Raw genomic sequence first — 19,885 nt, forward strand, 5'->3', positions numbered from 1 at the left:
GGACAATTCCTAAGCCAATGTCCCATGCCATAGCAATAATGGCACTCATCATTAACTTGCTTGAAGTTTTTTACTTTCTTTCCCTTCTTCTTGAACTTTTTGCCTTTTGAAGCAAGAACTTGATTGCTTGAGCTCCCACTAGTTTTGGCATCTTTATCTTCCAGAGACAAAGACCCTATAGATTGTATGAGGTAGTCTTTCTGAGACGGGCTCACACGAAATCTAGTAGTAGTAGGTGGTCTAGTAGAAGTGATGAAGTTAAGGTTTCCATCCGAACCTATCCCAAAATGAAGTTCTCTAGTAGTGTCGAAATCATTGTTGGAGCAAACGTCGTCAAAAACATTGTGGTATGACTCAATAGTTATTGGTGCGGTAGCGTTTGATGGATTCATTGTAATGAACTACAAATATGGAGGAAAAGGAAATATTAACATTTTGTCTTTTTAAATCATACTTGTAAATAAATTAACAAGATATGAACATTTATATAGTGACCTCTACCCAACTATTATAAATGATTCCAGATCCAAATTCATATTAATTTAGGGCACGGTGTGCCGAAATACCCTTTATTAACATAACTCGGTGGATTAACCTCTTAATCGATTCTACTTTTAGAACTCTTGGTCGATAAAATTTACATTAATATTTATCTCTAGCCCGAAACACATCCGGAAATCATCGTGAATACTTTCGTTGAGTACAACCCAAATTTCGAATAAATGTGTCCATAATCCAAACCCATATTAACTTAGGGCACGGTGTGCCGAAATACCCCTCATTAACATGAATTCGGTGGATAGAAATTTATCACCCACTTCCCCTACGTAACAAGGTTTGTACCCCGGTAGGGCCGAGTGCACTCCCTCGCGAAATAGGTTTTCATGGTTTCTATTATTTGGTAAGGCTATGTCTCAATTGATTGTTTTAGCGAGAGGTCATGTCAATTTATTATCTATCACGTTTTAAGTGAACTAAAGCGGTGAACTACGATAATTGTAATTGACACGGTCGATAAACTCGATGAAAGATGATGCATGTTTTAGTTTTGGCGATTTAGCGATGCATGCAACATATAAATAAAATGCAAAGCATAAAAATAAATCCTAGTATGGCCTTCCTAAAATAGAAAAATTATTTAACTATTACATATTCGGAAACCAACTCCATTGGTCCCTTGAACTTCTATTATGGCACGCATCTCGAGGTAACACCGTCTTTATGTATCGCCTTCTTGAAGAAATTCGTCTTTATGGAACTCCGGTAAAATAAAATTACATAATAAATTACATAATTTCCTATTATACATATGTAATTAAAATAAAAATAAATCTATTAAATTACAAAACGGTGATACGAGATCACAACCGAATCGATATTCCCATACATTTCGGGTAATATCAATTAAAAAACTAAGGCCATACTAAGTAAAATTACATAATTCAAAAATTACATAAAATAAAATTATGACAATCATAAATAAAATGCAGCATTATAATATGTATGAACATGCCCAATTTTATGCTAAATCGCCTTTAAGGAGCCAATATCGTATATTTTACGGTTTTTACGGATTTGCGTGATTCAACGTTTTTTATAATCACAAAAATTACATAAATTCATATTTATGCACAAGTTAATTACCCTAACCTCTTAGGACTCAAAATTAGTCTTCACTAATTACTTGACCATAATTAACTTATATTCTAAAATTGTTCATTAATGGACTTAAAATTATAATAAAATGCTATAAACTTCAAATAAATCACAAAAATTCCAAATAAATTCAAAATTCAAAATTTAAACTTATGAACATTCTGGAAAAATACCATGACACTCATAATTTTCAAAAACCTTAGGTTAAAATTTCGTAAAATTATCGGAAAAACTATGTTGCGGTTTATCGGATTTAACAATAAAAATCATCAAAACATGAGGAAAAATATATTCATCAACTTTTCAATTTTAGATCTGAAAAAGATAATAAAATGCAACATGTGACATTTTTCCTTAGTCATGGAGTATGTTTTAGCTATTATTCACAAATTAAGTCACTATTTATGCTATTTTTCATCAAAAATCCATAAATCATGCATAAAGATTTCAATATAGCCCATTATTTTACACACATCTTGTAAAATTATATGTGACAACATACTAAATTTCTATGACCAGATTCGAAATTTATCTTATATTAACCTATTTTTCATCTAAATCCGATTTTAAACATGAAAAATCCATTTTTCGAGCATAAAAACTCCAAAAATTATGAAAATTTACAGGTCATCTCAAAACAAGACATGTGATAACATATCCAAAAATCACTGGAAAATTCGAAGTTTAGCTAATTTTAGTCCGAAAATGACATTTTAATTATAAAATCACATTTTTAATGCCATTATATTTTAAGATGAACAATAAAAACCCATAAAATAACCAAAATATCCTAAAAATATTTTAGGACCAGAAACTTAACATGCATAAATTTATTTCGTGATATTTCATAATAACACAAATTTACAAGTTTTATATGTTAATCGTATAACTCGGAAAAACTATAACCGATTTGCATGCAAACAACCAAGGCTCTGATACCACTTGTTAGAAATATAGATCTCTTTACTAACATATTCATATATGTTTTTGTTAATTTAGTCATAAAATTAAATAGTGATCTTATGCATGCAAACAATAAACAAATTAAAGAAGAAATATTCATCCTTACATTTGGTTTTTCGAATCAAAGGGCACAAGAGAGTTCTCCTACTCTCTTGTTCTTGAGCTTTCCTTAATGGATGAACAAGGATTCAAGATGAGAATCCCTCCCAAGGATTTATACCCAAGATAAACTCTTAATAAAACTAATATTATTATTACTAGAATAATACTAATTTTGTATAAAAATTGACCCAAAATTATTTGGTTTCTCTATCAAAACCGGTTGAGAGAGAGGAAGAATAGAAGAAGATTTCATCTTTCTAAAACTTTTGTTTTAGATGCAAAAATGAGTGAATGAATAATCATTTTCCAAGAGTAGTCTATATGCCAAAAATAAGACAAAAACTCTTTGCATGGAGGGTGGAAAACCGGGTATGGGAGGGAGAGAGTGGCCAATGCATGCACAATGTGGTCTTCACAAGATTGTGTAGGTATGCATGGCTAGTATTAGGCTAACATCATTATGCTTACCACTAACTCAATCAACATAATATATATGTTAATACCACCCAATATTTCGGTCCAAATTGAGATAAAATGGATTCCATTTTATCTTTGTCAATTTGTCAATTTGTCACATGTTACATGTCATGTAAATTTGTTATGTATTTTTAACATATTAAAAATCAACGCATTAATAAAAATACGTCATATACAAAATCGACTTAGTAATTCACAATTACTTATACCAAAATATTTAACCAATTATAAATCACAATAAATTGTATTTATAATAATTCATTCAATTTCAATTGTTTCCTTAAACAATAATTTCATCTGAGTAATGAAACAATTCGATTACTTAGACCGTATCTTATTTAATCAGATTATAATGAGATACGTAAATTTTACTTCCAAAATCGTCCGTCAATTTTCAAGTAATTTAATTAACTCGTAACGTTATACGATCAAATAAATGATCAATTAAGAGTAATATCCTTTAGGTATGACCTAGGGGATCAACTGATCACCACCGTCGCACGACAGTAATGTCAAACTCTAGTCAGCCAATCATTACCGATATGTGTGGACCAGTTGACGTAAAAATACTTCCCAATTGTATTCTTTAAAATGAGACTTAAAAATGTGATCATCATGATCAACAGTTGTGATCGCATTATTGTCGGAGGACACAGATTCCAACAAAGCTAAGGAGATCAGAAAAATATAACCCGATTTGTAGTGACGTGGTAAGACAGCCACTGTCTTGAAAACTATATTCCGGTACGACCGTGCTGGCGATCGGGAATTTACCGATAGTTCCCCAAGGATTTACATTACTGCACTCAGGCATGCCCACTCGAGACTGAGAGCATTGGAACGATTAAATTATCTTTACCCAGAAATTATAGTAGAGAAAGAGAGAAGAGAGGAAGACGAGAGTGTTGTGTATTTTGTTGTGTAGAGGAGTGCTTCTTATATAGGAAGAACGAGATCAGTTAAGTAGCCAAAACCGTCTCCTAAAACTAGGCAGTCAAGGCTGGAAATGGGGAGAAAAAATCTCACCCACTAACAGCCGAATTTGGATAAGCACCTGGACACTTCTGTCCGGATCCGGGCCGGGCCGGGCTCGGGCATGGGGCGTGTGCGTGTGCGAGTTGAATTAAGCACTTCTTAACATTATCAACAAGTGAAATATAACTACTCAGGGCACACATCTAAACATAGTTCATCAACAAGCAAAACATAAGTCCTACAACCAAAATAGAAAGAGCTTGCCGAAACAAGTTCAATATAAAAACCATGTCCCCACCTGGGTTCACGCGTGGTGGTCTTACGCATTGTCTGTGTCGTCCAGATGTGGTGGCGACATGACTGTTCCCAGGTGAGGGCGTGGTAGTTGCACATTCTTATCTGGATCCAGACGTTGTGGCTCCACCTTTCCCCTTTCTTTTCTTTTAAAAAAAGTTGATTCGTTTTATGTCGACTTCGGTGTAAGTCGACTAGTTAAATCTTGTTTCAATTAGTAATTCGTCGTTTTGATTTAAAAAGTAAAAATCTATTCATTTTACGTCGATTAGTTTACCGTTGTTTGAGTTAGTAATTCGTCCGTTTTAATTTAAGAAAATTGTTCCGTTTTACATCCATCAGTTTAACGTTTTTGATTTGTAATTCATCGCTGTGATTAGCTTGTTAGTTATTCGATATTAGTTGTTAGTTTCGATTTGTCGATTGTTTAATTGAAATGTTTGGAGTGGAAGGGGTGGTTGAGTAGTTCATTAATATTGTCAGCGATTTGAATAATTTTTCTACAATAGTTAGTAATTGAGATATATATATAACACATTGGAAATAAACAAAAAAAATATAAAGATTTATTGTTTTCAAAATGGAGATAGTGGGAAAAAGAATGTGTCTTCCGGGAGTCGAACCCGGGTCTATTGCTTGGAAGGTAATTATCCTAACCGTTGGACTACAGACGCTTGGTGACAAACCTTTATTATTTTTAAAATTATCCAAATTCTATGCAGAGAGCCATAGACAAGGAAGTAATATCAAATACTCCGTATGTAGTTTTAAGTTTGTCTAGGATCTTATACGAATAGAAAATTGGTCAATTTTTTTTTTTTAGTTGTGTTTTAAATTATAAGGTTTGCACATTACAAACAAAATGAGATTTATACTCGTATTAAAGTATCCATATAATATCAGTCCCAATGATAATATATAATATATATTGATTAAAATCACGCTAAAATTATACTCCGTACCTTTCTAATTTGGTCATATATCCCAACTCTCAAGTCCTACACGACTACTGTTGGTGCAAAACAAAGCAGTAACAATGTAAAGCTTAGGAGATCAGAAAAATATAACCCGATTTGTAGTGACGTGGTAAGACAGCCACTACCTTGAAAACTATATTCCGGTACGACCGTGGTGGCGATCAGCAATTTACCGATAGTTCCCTAAGGATTTACACTACTGCACTCAGGCATGCCCACTCGAGACTGAGAGCATTGGAACGATTCAATTATCTTTACCCAGAAATTATAAAGGAGAAAGAGAGAAGAGAGGAGGACGAGAGTGTTGTGTATTTTATTGTGTAGAGGAGTGCTGGTTATGTAGGAAGAACATGATCAGTTAAGGAGCCAAAACCGTCTCCTAAAACTAGGCAGTCAAGGCTGGAAATGGGGAGAGAAAATCTTACCCACTAGCAACCGAATTTGGCTAAGCAGCTGGACACTTCAGTCCGGATACGGGCCAGGCCGAGCTCGGGCACGGCGCGCGCGCGTGTGCGAGCTGAATTAAGCACTTCTTAACATTATCAATAAGAGAAATATAACAACTAAGGCACACATCTAAACATAGTTCAACAACAAGCAAAACATAAGTCCAACAACCAAAATAGAAAGTGCTTGCCGAAACAAGTTCAATATAAAAACCATGTCCCCACCTGGGTTCACGCATGGTGGTCTTACGCATTGTCTGTGTCCAGATGTGGTGGCGACATGACTATTCCCAGGTGAGGGCATGGTAGTTGCACATTCTTATCTGGATCCAAACGTTGTGGCTCCACCTTTCCCCTTTCTTTTCTTGTAAAAAAAGTCGATTTGTTTTATGTCGACGTCGGTGTAAGCCGACTAGTTAAATGTGTTGGAATATGTGTCCTCCGACAATAATGCGATCACGACTGTTGATCATGATGATCACATGTTTAAGTCTCATTAAAATGAATACAATTGGGAAGTAATATTGTTATCACAACCGGTCAACATATATCGGTAATGATTGGGTGACTAGAGTTTGACATTACTTTGTCGTGTGACGGTGGTGATCGATTGACCCCTAGGTCATACCTAAAGGGCAACACTCTTAATTGATTATTTAATTAATCGTATAATGTTACGAGTTAATTAAATTACTTGAAAATTGACGGACGATTTTGGAAGTAAAATTTACGTATCATATTGAAATGTGATTAAATAAGATACGGTCTGAGTAATTGAATTGTATCATTACTCGGATGAAATAATTGTTTAATGTAACAATTAAATTGGATGAATTGTTATAAATACAATTAGTTGTAATTTATAAATGGTAAAATATTTTGGCACAAGTAATTATAAAATTACTAAGTCGATTTTTGTATGTGACGTATTTTTGATAATACGTTGATTTTTAATATGTTAAAAATACATAACAAATTTATGTCACATATGACATGTGACATATTGACAATTGACAAAAATAATATGGAATCCATATTATTGAGTGGGCCGAAAATTAGAGGGATTTAAGCTAATTATATGTTGTTTGTAATTAGTGGAAAACACAATGATTAAAAGCAAACCTAGCCATGCAAGCCTATTGTTCCTTGTGAAGAACAATTTCCCCATGCATTGGCTCCCCTAATGCCCTCCTCTTACACGGTTTTGAGAAGGCAAATGCCATCATTGTTTTTCCATAATTTTTCCTAATAATATACTTAGTGAAGTGTATTATTCATTAATCCAATCTATCATCCAAAATAGAGTTCTAGTGAGAAGAAAAATCCTCTCTTCTTCTCTCTTAAATACCGAAAATATTCAAAGTGTTAATAATATTTTTGGTTCAATTTTTCTACCTTGATTAATATTATACTAGTATTTGTAATATTAATTAAATTAAGAGAAGCCTTGGGTATAAAGCTTGGGGAGAGATCTTATACTTAGATCTTGTTCATCCATAAGGGAAAAGCTCAAGAATAAGAGAGAAAGGTGATCTCTCTTGTGCCCAATATAACCGAAATATTGAATGTAAGGACATGATTTCTCCTCTATTATATTATTTGTTTGCATGCATAAAATCCGTTTTAATTTTATGACAATTTATTTAGACATATATGAGTATGTTAAGAATGTATATGAATCTACATTTCCTTCAATTGGTATCAGAGCCACGGTTGTTTGCATGCAAATTGGTTAAAAGTTTTTCCGAGTTATAAGAATAACAAATAAAACTTGTAAAATTTGTGTTATTATGATATATCACGAAATTATTACATGCATGTTAATATTTCTGGTCCTAAAATGTTTTAGGATATTTTGGTTAATTTTTCGGATTTTTATTGTTCATAATTTACAATAATGGCATTTAAATGTGATTTTATGAGTAAAAATGTCATTTTTGGTCTAAAAATAGCTATACTTCGAATTTTAAGTTGATTTTTGGATATGTTGTCACATATATTATTTTGAGATAACCTGTAAATTTTCATAATTTTTGGACTTGTTATGCTCGAAAAATGAATTTTTCATTATTAAATTCGGATTTAAGTGAAAAATAGGTTAATATGAGTTAAATTTCGAATCTGGTCATAGAAAATTAATATGTTGTCACATGCAATTTTACAAGATGTGTGTAAAATAATTGGCTATAAAGAAGTCTTTGTGCATGATTTATGAATTTTTGAAGAAAAATAGCATAAATAGTGACATTATTAGTGGAAAATTAATAAAACATAATCTATGACTTAGGAAAAACGTGTAATGTTGCATTTTATTATCTTTTTCAGATCTAAAATTGAAAAGTTAATGAAAATAATTTTTCCATGTTTTTATGATTATTTTATTAAAAATCGATAAACCGCAACATTGTTTTTCCGGAAAAATTTCGAAATTTTTAACCTAAGATTTTGAACATTATGAGTGTCATGGAAATTTTCCAGGATGTTCATGAGTTTAAATTTTGAATTTTGAATTTATTTGAAATTTTGTGATTTATTTGAAGTTTAATAGCTTATTTTTGTAATTTTTGGTCCATTTATGAACATTTTTATAAAATATGGGTTAATTATGGTCAAATTATTAGTGAAGACTATATTTTGAGTCCTAAGAGGTTAGGGTAATTAACTTATGCATAAATATGAGTTTATGTATTTTTGTGATTATAAAATGTTGAAATCACGCAAATCCGTAAAAACCGAGTAATATACGATATTGGCTAATTAAAGGCGATTTAGCATAAAATTGAGCATGTTCATACATATTATAATGCTGCATTTTCTTTATGATTGTCATAATTTTAATTTATGTAATTTTTGAATTATGTAATTTTACTTAGTATGGCCTTAGATTTTAATTGGTATTTCCCGAAATGTATGGGAATATCGATTCGGTTGTAATTTTATTGTGATCTCGTGTCACCGTTTTGTAATTAATAGATTTATTTCATTTTAGTTACAAATGTATAATAGGGAATTATGTAATTTATTATGTAATTTTATTCATTCCGGAGTTCCAAAAGACGGATTTCTTCAAGAATGGCGATACATAAAGACGGTGTTACCTCGAGATGCGTGCCACAACCGAAGTTCAAGGGACCAATGGAGTTGGTTTCCGAATATGTAATAGTTAAATAGTTTTTCTATTTTAGGAAAGGCCATACTAGGATTTATTTATCTTTATGCTTGCATTTTATTTTATGTCACATGCATCGCTAAATCGCCATAACTAAACATGCATTATCTTTTATCGAGTTTATCGACCGTGTCAATTCAAATTATCGTAGTTCACCGCTTTAGTTCACTTAAAACGTGATAGATAATAAATTGGCATGACCTCTCGCTAAAACAATTAATTGAGACATAGCCTTACCAAATAGTAGAAACCATGAAAACCTATTTCGCGAGGGAGTGCACTCGGCTACCCCGGGGTACAAACCTTGTTACGTAGGGGAAGTGGGTGATGAATGTTTATCCACCGAATTCATGTTGATAAGGGATGTATCGGCTACCCCGTGCCCAAGTTGATGTGGGTTTGGATAATGGACACATTTATTCGAAATTTGGATTGAACTCAACAAAAGTTATTGATAAGGGTTGCATCGGCTACCCCGTGCCCTTGTTGATGTGTTTTGGGCTATAGATAAACATTAGAGTAATTTTATCGACCAAGAGTTCTAAAAGTAGAATCGATTAAAAGGTTAATCCACCGAGTTATATTGATAAAGGTTGCATCGGCTACCCCGTGCCTAAGTCGATATGAATTTGGGTCTTGGAATCATTTATCTAGTTGGGTAGAGGTCACTAGAAAAATGCATAAAACTTGTTTAAATCATACATTTTTACGAGTAACATTAAAACGACAATTGTTTTACTCCTTATATTTTGTTTTGTAGACCACTTCTTTTTCATAACAAATGGCAACATCAACACCAACTCCTAATGCTACACCTCTCGCTAGTTCATCTTGGCTCCGATCCTTTATGGATCGATGTAAACTTGAAAAGAATGGGTCAAATTTCTCCGAATGGGATGCCCAACTCAAATTAGCCGCCGAAGGTGACGACAAGCTTCGTTACCTTACCGAGGCCTCTCCACCCGAACCCTCCACTAGGTCCACCGCGACCACTAGGGAAGCCTATGAGACTTACCAAAAGGAGTCCGCCGGAATGAAAAATGTCTTAATATTTGCGATGGAGGCGGACCTCCAAAGGAGAGCCTTCAAAATGGGCAATGCTAATGAGATTTACTCCAAACTTGTGACCATGTTTTCACAAACTCCGCGGATCGTCCAATATGAGGCGGCCGCGGAATTCTTTGATCTCGACTTCAAAGAGGGCCAAAAGGTTAGCCCTCATGTGCTCAAACTCATGGAGCTTGTCGAGACCTTGAAAGTTCAAAAGGTTGAAATCCCCAAAGAACTCATCGTAGATAGGATTCTACACTCCTTGTCCAAAGTCAAGGCATATGTGCAATTCCGGGTGAATTTCAACATGCAAGACAAGGATGTGTCTCTTGAGGAGTTGCACAAGTTACTTGTGCAAGTCGAGAGGGACATGGGGTTAAATGTGAACCCTCCCAAGGATGTGCTTAACATAAGCACAAAGAGTAAGGGGAAGTTCAAGAAGAGTGGAAGAAAGGGTAAAAAGCAAGCTCCCACATTCACCAAAGCTAAAGTCTTGTGAAGCTAGCACCTCCAAAGTCAAGAAGGGTCCTCTTGATAAGTGCCATTATTGTAATGGCATGGGTCATTGGAAAAGAAATTGTTCCAAATACCTTGGTGATATCAAAGCTGGAAAGATCACTCCAGTAGGTAAATGACTAACCTTCTTTTATGTTTCTAAATTCAACTATGGTATTATGATGCAAAGTTGTGATAATGTATCTCCCTTTTTATTGTAAATAGGGCCTCCACCAAGCAAAGACAAGGGAAAAGAAAAACAAGCATGAGAAACCATGGAGAAGCTAAGGATAGCTTTTATGGAGCTTTGTTTTTCATTGTCTTATTTTAAGTTATGTTTTGAATTTTTAGAACTTTAAGTTTCCGTGTTTGACATGGAAAGGTATTTTGGATAATGGGTTGTATTTTGGATAAGGGTGACTTGGTTTGCAACCCAAGTCACCCGTTTTTATCATTTATCCTTTATGTTCTAAAATTTCATCTTTAAATGCTTGCGTTTTGAAACATAAGATTATTCACTTAAAGTGATCTAATAGACAAATATAATGACGGGTTTCATTATATGTCCACATGCTTAAGGCATGTGTATGATCATTTATAAAGTGATTTCGAGTCTATGAACTCTCTTAAAGGAATGTCAATCACCAAGTACACATATGAATTCAATAACAATTAGTCTACCTATAAGGTAGTTCTCCTTATAATTCAACATCATTAATTTGTGTCTCATATGCTATCTTTGAATGTTTAGTGTATTTATTCTAAAGATAGAGTGGGAGAAAAATGAGGACACAACACACAAGGCAAGATAAAATTGTTTACTTGTGTATATGATACGCAAGAGAGAATGATTTGAATAAAGGTATATCTATTTACATAGTATGCCGAAAAGATGAGATCTATGGTTTCAAGATAGTTCTATATGACTAAAGAGACCAAGTGTAGTAATCATAAAAGAATTTTCTCAAGATAACTACACGAGGAGACCAAAAGAAAGTTTTGGAAGGAAAATGACTAATGTTAAGTCTTAACAAGTTTTTGACTAAGTTTATGAAACATTTGACCAATAGTTTCAAACCTTGAGATTTACTTAAGAGCCTAAATGAATCATAGTAACATACTAGTTATGATCGAGTTGCAAGGATTGATATACCGATATCTTCAATGGCCAAAGTTTTAACCACGCAAATGTCATTGCTTAACCTCACTATGAAATGGTTAAACCTCCTTCCAAAAGGGTATTTGCGAAGGACGTATTCTAAATATTGTTTATATTTGAAAATGACATTACTACACATCATTATGACATGAGTGTGTTGGAGATTTAAAATCTCTTTCCGTAAGGTTAAGATGAGACCACTTCAAAATAGGCATTTTGAAGGGATATGATGGGAACATATATGGTTTTATCCTAATAACTTGGCAATGCAATTTATATTTCAATTCTTGATAAATTTCGATTGAGAAGTCAATTTCGAAATGTGTAGAATTGAGTGGGAGTTAAGAAATTCTCATGTGAAGACATGGAATTTAGTGGGAGCTATCATCCTTAAATGTTTACAACTCATCACTCATTAAAGAATGACGAGCTAATACCTTCTTTCATGAAGAAGCTTTTGAGTTTTCAATTCTGGATGAAAATGGACAATGATGAATCCAATTACATCAAGAGATGTTGGATTAGTATTAAGAGATACACATCATATCAACATTCACATAGGTTATTCATGTAGATGAAAATGGAATTACCATTAGCAGTCATGGTCGTTCATTGAACCTATGAACGGTTGATCTCATGATTATTAGTAACTAATGTTTCCGCCATTAGAATAATCATATACATGTCCAATTATGAATCATATGCATAAGAGCATGGTGATTGATTGGTAAGCCATAATAGAAACGTCATGAATTCTCAAGTAGAATCCGATGAGCGATTTCAGTGATTGATGGAATGTTCTATTGTGTGTCAAGAGGTTGCACATATTGTAGAAAATCCGAGCACATATGAGGATTTATGAGAAACCCAAATCTTTCAAGCCTAAAAGGAGAAATGAGAAGTTTATGGAAAGATGCTTGGTTGAATAAGAGGTTATTCAAGATAATCTTTCCTAGTTAAGCTAGGACTTGTGAAAAGTACTAAGCTAATAATCTTGTCAGCTGTTACAAGATTCTACAAAACAAATACCTAGTGCATTATGTGTGGATGAAATACTTGATCAGTACAAGTTGTATTATTCATCGCAAATTCGTTCGTTATGAGATGATCGATAAGAAAGTTCTTTCAAGTTAAAGAACAGAAACCAAGGTTGGGAACCTTGATGTGTACTTGGTAAGATTCATGCTATGAGAGAGAATATGAATGTGAAGGAAAAGTGTTTACACTTATGATATACATCACAAGGTTGTAATATGATATTGACTACCCGAGTGTGATGTCGACATTTGTCGTTTGAGTTATTATTATTAACTCACTTTGTACTTTGTTATATCCAAACGGGTTGTAGAGACAATTGAACCCCGTTAAAGTGAACATGGATTAACATTGTTTTTGCCCATAGTTACTTATATGAGGTGACGTCTCGAAGTGACTAGAGTGTGATGCGATTGATGGCAAGTTCAAGTGCCATAGAGTCATGTGAGATGACTAGTCGATCACATAGGCGATCATTTAGGAACATTTTGTCGGGCCTAATGACCGCTTATAGAGTTCTGGCAAATTTATATAGCCTGGTCGTGGCGAGAACTACTATAGTATTCAAAATGAGTCGATTCTTTTGACTAAAGGCTATTCACCTAAGATGGCACAGTTTCAGATTAACTTTGATTTGTGTTACTACGACCTTCGTAAATGGGGTCAAATGGGCATATTTTGGGTTATGATGGTGTGGCTAGTCGAAGGGAATGAGTGCGATAGGAATTGTCCACCCCTAGTCGGGGTTATAACAATATCTCGGGGCCACTCGAGGAGTAATGAATCGAAATGCGTGGCCACGCTCGGAAGGTATCCGAGTGGATAAATCCGGTCAATCGCTTAATCTCCAGATCGAGGAAACCACTCTCGATATGATCACTTGCAAGTACGACCGAAAGACACCTTGCATTGAGTGGGAGATAGTAATAGGACAAGAGAATTGGTGATGCACACTTGTCGAGGACAAGTGGGAGATTGTTGGAATATGTGTCCTCCGACAATAATGCGATCACGAATGTTGATCATGATGATCACATGTTTAAGTCTCATTAAAATGAATACAATTGGGAAGTAATATTGTTATCACAACTGGTCAACATATATCGGTAATGATTGGCTGACTAGAGTTTGACATTACTGTCGTGTGACGGTGGTGATCAGTTGACCCCCTAGGTCATACCTAAAGGGCAACACTCTTAATTGATTATTTAATTAATCGTATAATGTTACGAGTTAATTAAATTACTTGAAAATTGACGGACGATTTTGGAAGTAAAATTTACGTATCATATTGAAATGTGATTAAATAAGATACGATCCCGAGTAATTGAATTGTATCATTACTCGGATGAAATAATTGTTTAATGTAACAATTAAATTGGATGAATTGTTATAAATACAATCAGTTGTAATTTATAAATGGTAAAATATTTTGGCACAAGTAATTATAAAATTACTAAGTCGATTTTTGTACGTGACGTATTTTTGATAATACGTTGATTTTTAATATGTTAAAAATACATAACAAATTTATGTCACATATGACATGTGAAATATTGACAATTGACAAAAATAATATGGAATCCATATTATTGAGTGGGCCGAAAATTAGAGGGATTTAAGCTAATTATATGTTGTTTGTAATTAGTGGAAAACACAATGATTAAAAGCAAACCTAGCCATGCAAGCCTATTGTTCCTTGTGAAGAACAATTTCCCCATGCATTGGCTCCCCTAATGCCCTCCTCTTACACGGTTTTGAGAAGGCAAATGCCATCATTGTTTTTCCATAATTTTTCCTAATAATATACTTAGTGAAGTGTATTATTCATTAATCCAATCTATCATCCAAAATAGAGTTCTAGTGAGAAGAAAAATCCTCTCTTCTTCTCTCTTAAATACCGAAAATATTCAAAGTGTTAATAATATTTTTGGTTCAATTTTTCTACCTTGATTAATATTATACTAGTATTTGTAATATTAATTAAATTAAGAGAAGCCTTGGGTATAAAGCTTGGGGAGAGATCTTATACTTAGATCTTGTTCATCCATAAGGGAAAAGCTCAAGAACAAGAGAGAAAGGTGATCTCTCTTGTGCCCAATATAACCGAAATATTGAATGTAAGGACATGATTTCTCCTCTATTATATTATTTGTTTGCATGCATAAAATCCGTTTTAATTTTATGACAATTTATTTAGACATATATGAGTATGTTAAGAATGTATATGAATCTACATTTCCTTCAAAATGTTGTTTCAATTAGTAATTCGTCGTTTTGATTTAAAATAAAAATCTATTCATTTTACATGATTAGTTTACCGTTGTTTGAGTTAGTAGTAAGTCTATTTTAATTTTTGAAAACTGTTTCGTTTTAGATCCATCAGTTTAACGTTTTTGATTTGTAATTCATCGCTGTGATTAGCTTGTTAGTTATTCGATATTAGTTGTTAGTTTCGATTTGTCAATTGTTTAATTGAAATGTTTGGGGTGGAAGGGGTGGTTGAGTAGTTCATTAGTATTGTCAGCGATTTAAATAATTTTTCTACAATAGTTAGTAATTGAGATATAGATAACACATTGGAAATAAACAAAAAAATATGAAGATTTGTTGTTTTCAAAATGGAGACAGTGGGAAAAAGAATGCGTCTGCCAGGAGTCGAACCCGGGTCTATTGCTTGGAAGGCAATTATCCTAACCGTTGGACTACAGACGCTTGGTGACAAACTTTTATTATTTTTTTAATTATCCAAATTCTATGCAGAGAGCCCGAGACAAGGAAGTAATATCAAATACTCCCTATGTAGTTTTAAGTTTGTCTAGGATCTTATATATACGTTGTAATACTCCGTATTTATAAGTCTCTGGGTACTCTATCGAGTAGGCCTTACTCTGTCGAGTAAGGGTGAGTTGCGTTTTATAAAAGTTTCTGACCTGTTGGGTACTCGATCGAGTAACGTGGATACTCGATCGAGTAAGGGGGCACTCGATCGAGTACCTTAGCTACTCGATCGAGTAGCCGGTTTACGGGGAGTTATTTCTCGGGTTTTGTTAATTATGCGATTAAGGTATATAATCTTTTCCGTCATTGTTCTAAACACTTTTCTAAACCTAATTTACTGTCAATAGAGAAAGCAAAGTACGTTCATCACCTTAATCGCATTGTTAGCAAATCCCGGAGTTTGGAAGGTCGGATTTCATCGTTCGTTATACCGTTGAGTTCCTTGCGTCGAGGGTAAGACCTATGTACCGTTTTTATAGTATTTCTTTAAAGTTGGTTAAACCCTAATGTTGGGAATTGGGGGTTTTGTGGTGTTTTATGCTTGGTAGTAATTATGTGTATGTATGATAGGAGGAGGATTTGTAGAAGAGGCTTTTTGATACAGCTGTTGAGACCGTCTGATAGTTGTGCTTTCCAGGTAGGATTTCCTACTCAGTATTAGTCCCATAATGGGATGATTGTTGATGTGTTGAGTTTGATTATTTAGTATCGTAATTGTATTGTGGCGGTTGTGATTGTGATTGTGATTGTGATTGTGATTGTTGTCTTTGGTTCTCGAGATGCGTTCTCGGCTGAGTGGAGTCACTTGCGGGAGTGGCTTCACGCCCTAGTTTCGCCCTTCGTGGAACCCGCCACGGAAGGGGATGTGCACATTAATGAACAAGGAATTCGCTCAATATGAGGAGCGGGGATTTGGTGGGTACGGCTGCGGTCCCCCACTGGCAGGGCTGGTCCAGTGGACAATCGGTAATTGAGAATAATGGAACTGGTGTGATTGTGTGTGTGACGGTGTGAGATATCTGTTTATCGTATTGTTGATGTATATAGATTGTGTGATTAGTACTGACCCCGTGTTCTTGTTTGTAAAACCTGCGGTGATCCATTCGGGGATGGTGAGCAGTAATTGAGCAGGTTTGAGTTGAGTACTGGGATAGCTGGGATGTGCCACCGTCAGACGATAGAAGTCTTCCGCTGTAGTTTTACTAGTTTTATGACATTTCAGTTAATTCAGTAGACAGTTGGTTTTGAGAACATGTATCGTATTTTGGTATTTGGTTTCAGTTGTAACCTTTCACTAAACTTATATTATTTAAAGTTGTTTCGTTATTGTCTTATGATTATCATGCCTCGGGTAACCGAGATGGTAGCAGCCTTATACCTGAGTGGTCCTGGTAAGGCACTTGGAGTATGGGGGTGTTACATACGTATAGAAAATTGGTCAATTTTTATTTTTTTTAGTTGTGTTTTAAATTATAAGGTTTGCACATTAAAAATAAAATGAGATTTATACTCGTATTAATGTATCCATATAATATCAGTCCCAACGATAATATATAATATATATTGATTAAAATCACGCTAAAATTATACTCCGTACCTTTCTTATTTGGTCATATATCCCAACTCTCAAGTCCTACACCGCTACTGTTGGTGCAAAACAAAGCAGTAACAATGAAAAGCTAAGGAGATCAGAAAAATATAACCCGATTTGTAGTGACGTGGTAAGACAGCCACTGCCTTGAAAACTATATTCCGGTACGACCGTGGTGGCGATCATGAATTTACCGATAGTTCCCCAAGGATTTACATTACTGCACTCAGGCACGCCTACTCGAGACTGAGAGCATTAGAACGATTAAATTATCTTTACCCAGAAATTATAATAGAGAAAGAGAGAAGAGAGGAAGACGAGAGTGTTGTGTATTTTGTTGTGTAGAGGAGTGCTGCTTACATAGGAAGAACGAGATCAGTTAAGTAGCCAAAACCGTCTCCTTAAACTAGGCAGTCAAGGCTGGAAATGGGGAGAAATAATCTCACCCACTAACAACCGAATTTGGCTAAGCACCTGGACACTTAAGTCCGGATCCGGGCCGGGCCGGGCTCGGGCACGGTGCGTGTGCGTGTGCGAGCTGAATTAAGCACTTCTTATCATTATCAACAAGAGAAATATAACTACTCAGGGCACACATCTAAACATAGTTCAACAACAAGCAAAACATAAATCCCACAACCAAAATAGAAATAGCTTGCCGAAACAAGTTCAATATAAAAACCATGTCCCCACGTGGGTTCACGCGTGGTGGTCTTACGCATTGTCTGTGTCTAGATGTGGTGGCGACATGACTGTTCCCAGGTGAGGGCGTGGTAGTTCCACGTTCTTATCTGGATCCAGATGTTGGGGCTCCACCTTTCCCCTTTCTTTTCTTGTAAAAAAAGTCGATTCGTTTTATGTCGACTTTGGTGTAAGTCGACTAGTTAAATCTTTTTTCAATTAGTAATTCGTCGTTTTGATTTAAAAAGTAAAAATCAATTCATTTTACGTCGATTACTTTACCGTTGGTTGAGTTAGTAATTCGTCCATTTTAATTTTAGAAAATTGTTTCGTTTTACATCCATCAGTTTAACGTTTTTGATTTGTAATTCATCGCTGTGATTAGCTTGTTAGTTATTCGATATTAGTTGTTACTTTCGATTTGTCGATTGTTTAATTGAAATGATTGGAGTGGAAGGGGTGGTTGAGTAGTTCATTAATATTGTCAGCGATTTGAATAATTTTTCTACAATAGTTAGTAATTGAGACATAGATAACACATTGGAAATAAACAAAAAAATATGAAGATTTGCTGTTTTCAAAATGGAGATAGTGGGAAAAAGAATGTGTCTTCCGGGAGTCGAACCCGGGTCTATTGCTTGGAAGGCAATTATCCTAACCGTTGGACTACAGACGCTTGGTGACAAACTTTTATTATTTTTTTAATTATCCAAATTCTATGCAGAGAGCCAGAGACAAGGAAGGTATATCAAATACTCCGTATGTAGTTTTAAGTTTGTCTAGGATCTTATACGTATAGAAAATTGGTCAATTTTTTTTTTAGCTGTGTTTTAAATTATAAGGTTTGCACATTACAAACAAAATGAGATTTATACTCGTATTAAAGTATCCATATAATATCAGTCCCAATGATAATATATAATATATATTGATTTAAATCACGCTAAAATTATACTCCGTACCTTTCTAATTTGGTAATATATGCCAACTCTCAAGTCCTACACGGCTACTGTTGGTGCAAAACAAAGCAGTAACAATGTAAAGCTTAGGAGATAAGAAAAATATAACCCGATTTGTAGTGACGTGATATGACAGCCACTGCCTTGAAAACTATATTCCGGTACGACCGTGGTGGCGATCAACAATTTACCGATAGTTCCCCAAGGATTTACACTACTGCACTCAGTCATGCCCACTCGAGACTGAGAGCATTGGAACGATTAAATTATCTTTACCCAGAAATTATAAAGGAGAAAGAGAGAAAAGAGGAAGACGAGAGTGTTGTATATTTTGTTGTGTAGAGGATTGCTGATTATGTAGGAAGAACGGGATCAGGTAAGGACCCAAAACCGTCTCCTAAAACTAGGCAGTCAAGGCCGGAAATGGGGAGAGAAAATCTCACCCTCTAACAACCGAATTTGGCTAAGCAGCTGGACACTTCAGTCCGGATCCGGGCCGGGCCGATGTCGGGCACGGCGCGCGCGCGTGTGCGAGCTGAATTAAGCACTTCTTAACATTATCAATAAGAGAAATATAACTATTCAGGGCACACATCTAAACATAGTTCAACAACAAGCAAAACATAAGTCCAACAACCAAAATAGAAAGAGCTTGCCGAAACAAGTTCAATATAAAAACCATGTCCCCACCTGGGTTCTCGCATGGTGGTCTTATGCATTGTCTGTGTCCAGATGTGGTGGCGACATGACTGTTCCCAGGTGAAGGCGTGGTAGTTGCACGTTCTTATCTGGATCCATACGTTGTGGCTCCACCTTTCCACTTTCTTTTCTTGTAAAAAAAGTCGATTTGTTTAATGCCGACGTCGGTGTAAGCCGACTAGTTAAATGTTGTTTCAATTAGTAATTCGTCGTTTTGATTTAAAATAAAAATCTATTCATTTTACATGATTAGTTTACCGTTGTTTGAGTTAGTAGTAAGTCTATTTTAATTTTTGAAAACTGTTTCGTTTTAGATCCATCAGTTTAACGTTTTTGATTTGTAATTCATCGCTGTGATTAGCTTGTTAGTTATTCG

General features: G+C 34.7%; 2 non-coding genes across 2 annotated transcripts; both read right to left on the minus strand.

Moving 5' to 3' along the window:
* Positions 1-15,441: 15,441 nt before the first annotated feature.
* Positions 15,442-15,513, minus strand: TRNAG-UCC (transfer RNA glycine (anticodon UCC)). The gene has a single exon. It is a non-coding gene; the product is annotated as a tRNA-Gly (tRNA).
* Positions 15,514-18,455: 2,942 nt separating this feature from the next.
* On the minus strand, positions 18,456-18,527 carry TRNAG-UCC (transfer RNA glycine (anticodon UCC)). The gene has a single exon. It is a non-coding gene; the product is annotated as a tRNA-Gly (tRNA).
* Positions 18,528-19,885: the final 1,358 nt, after the last annotated feature.

The sequence above is a fragment of the Silene latifolia genome, chromosome 1 (genome assembly GCF_048544455.1).
Source record: "Silene latifolia isolate original U9 population chromosome 1, ASM4854445v1, whole genome shotgun sequence".
NCBI lineage: Eukaryota > Viridiplantae > Streptophyta > Magnoliopsida > Caryophyllales > Caryophyllaceae > Silene > Silene latifolia.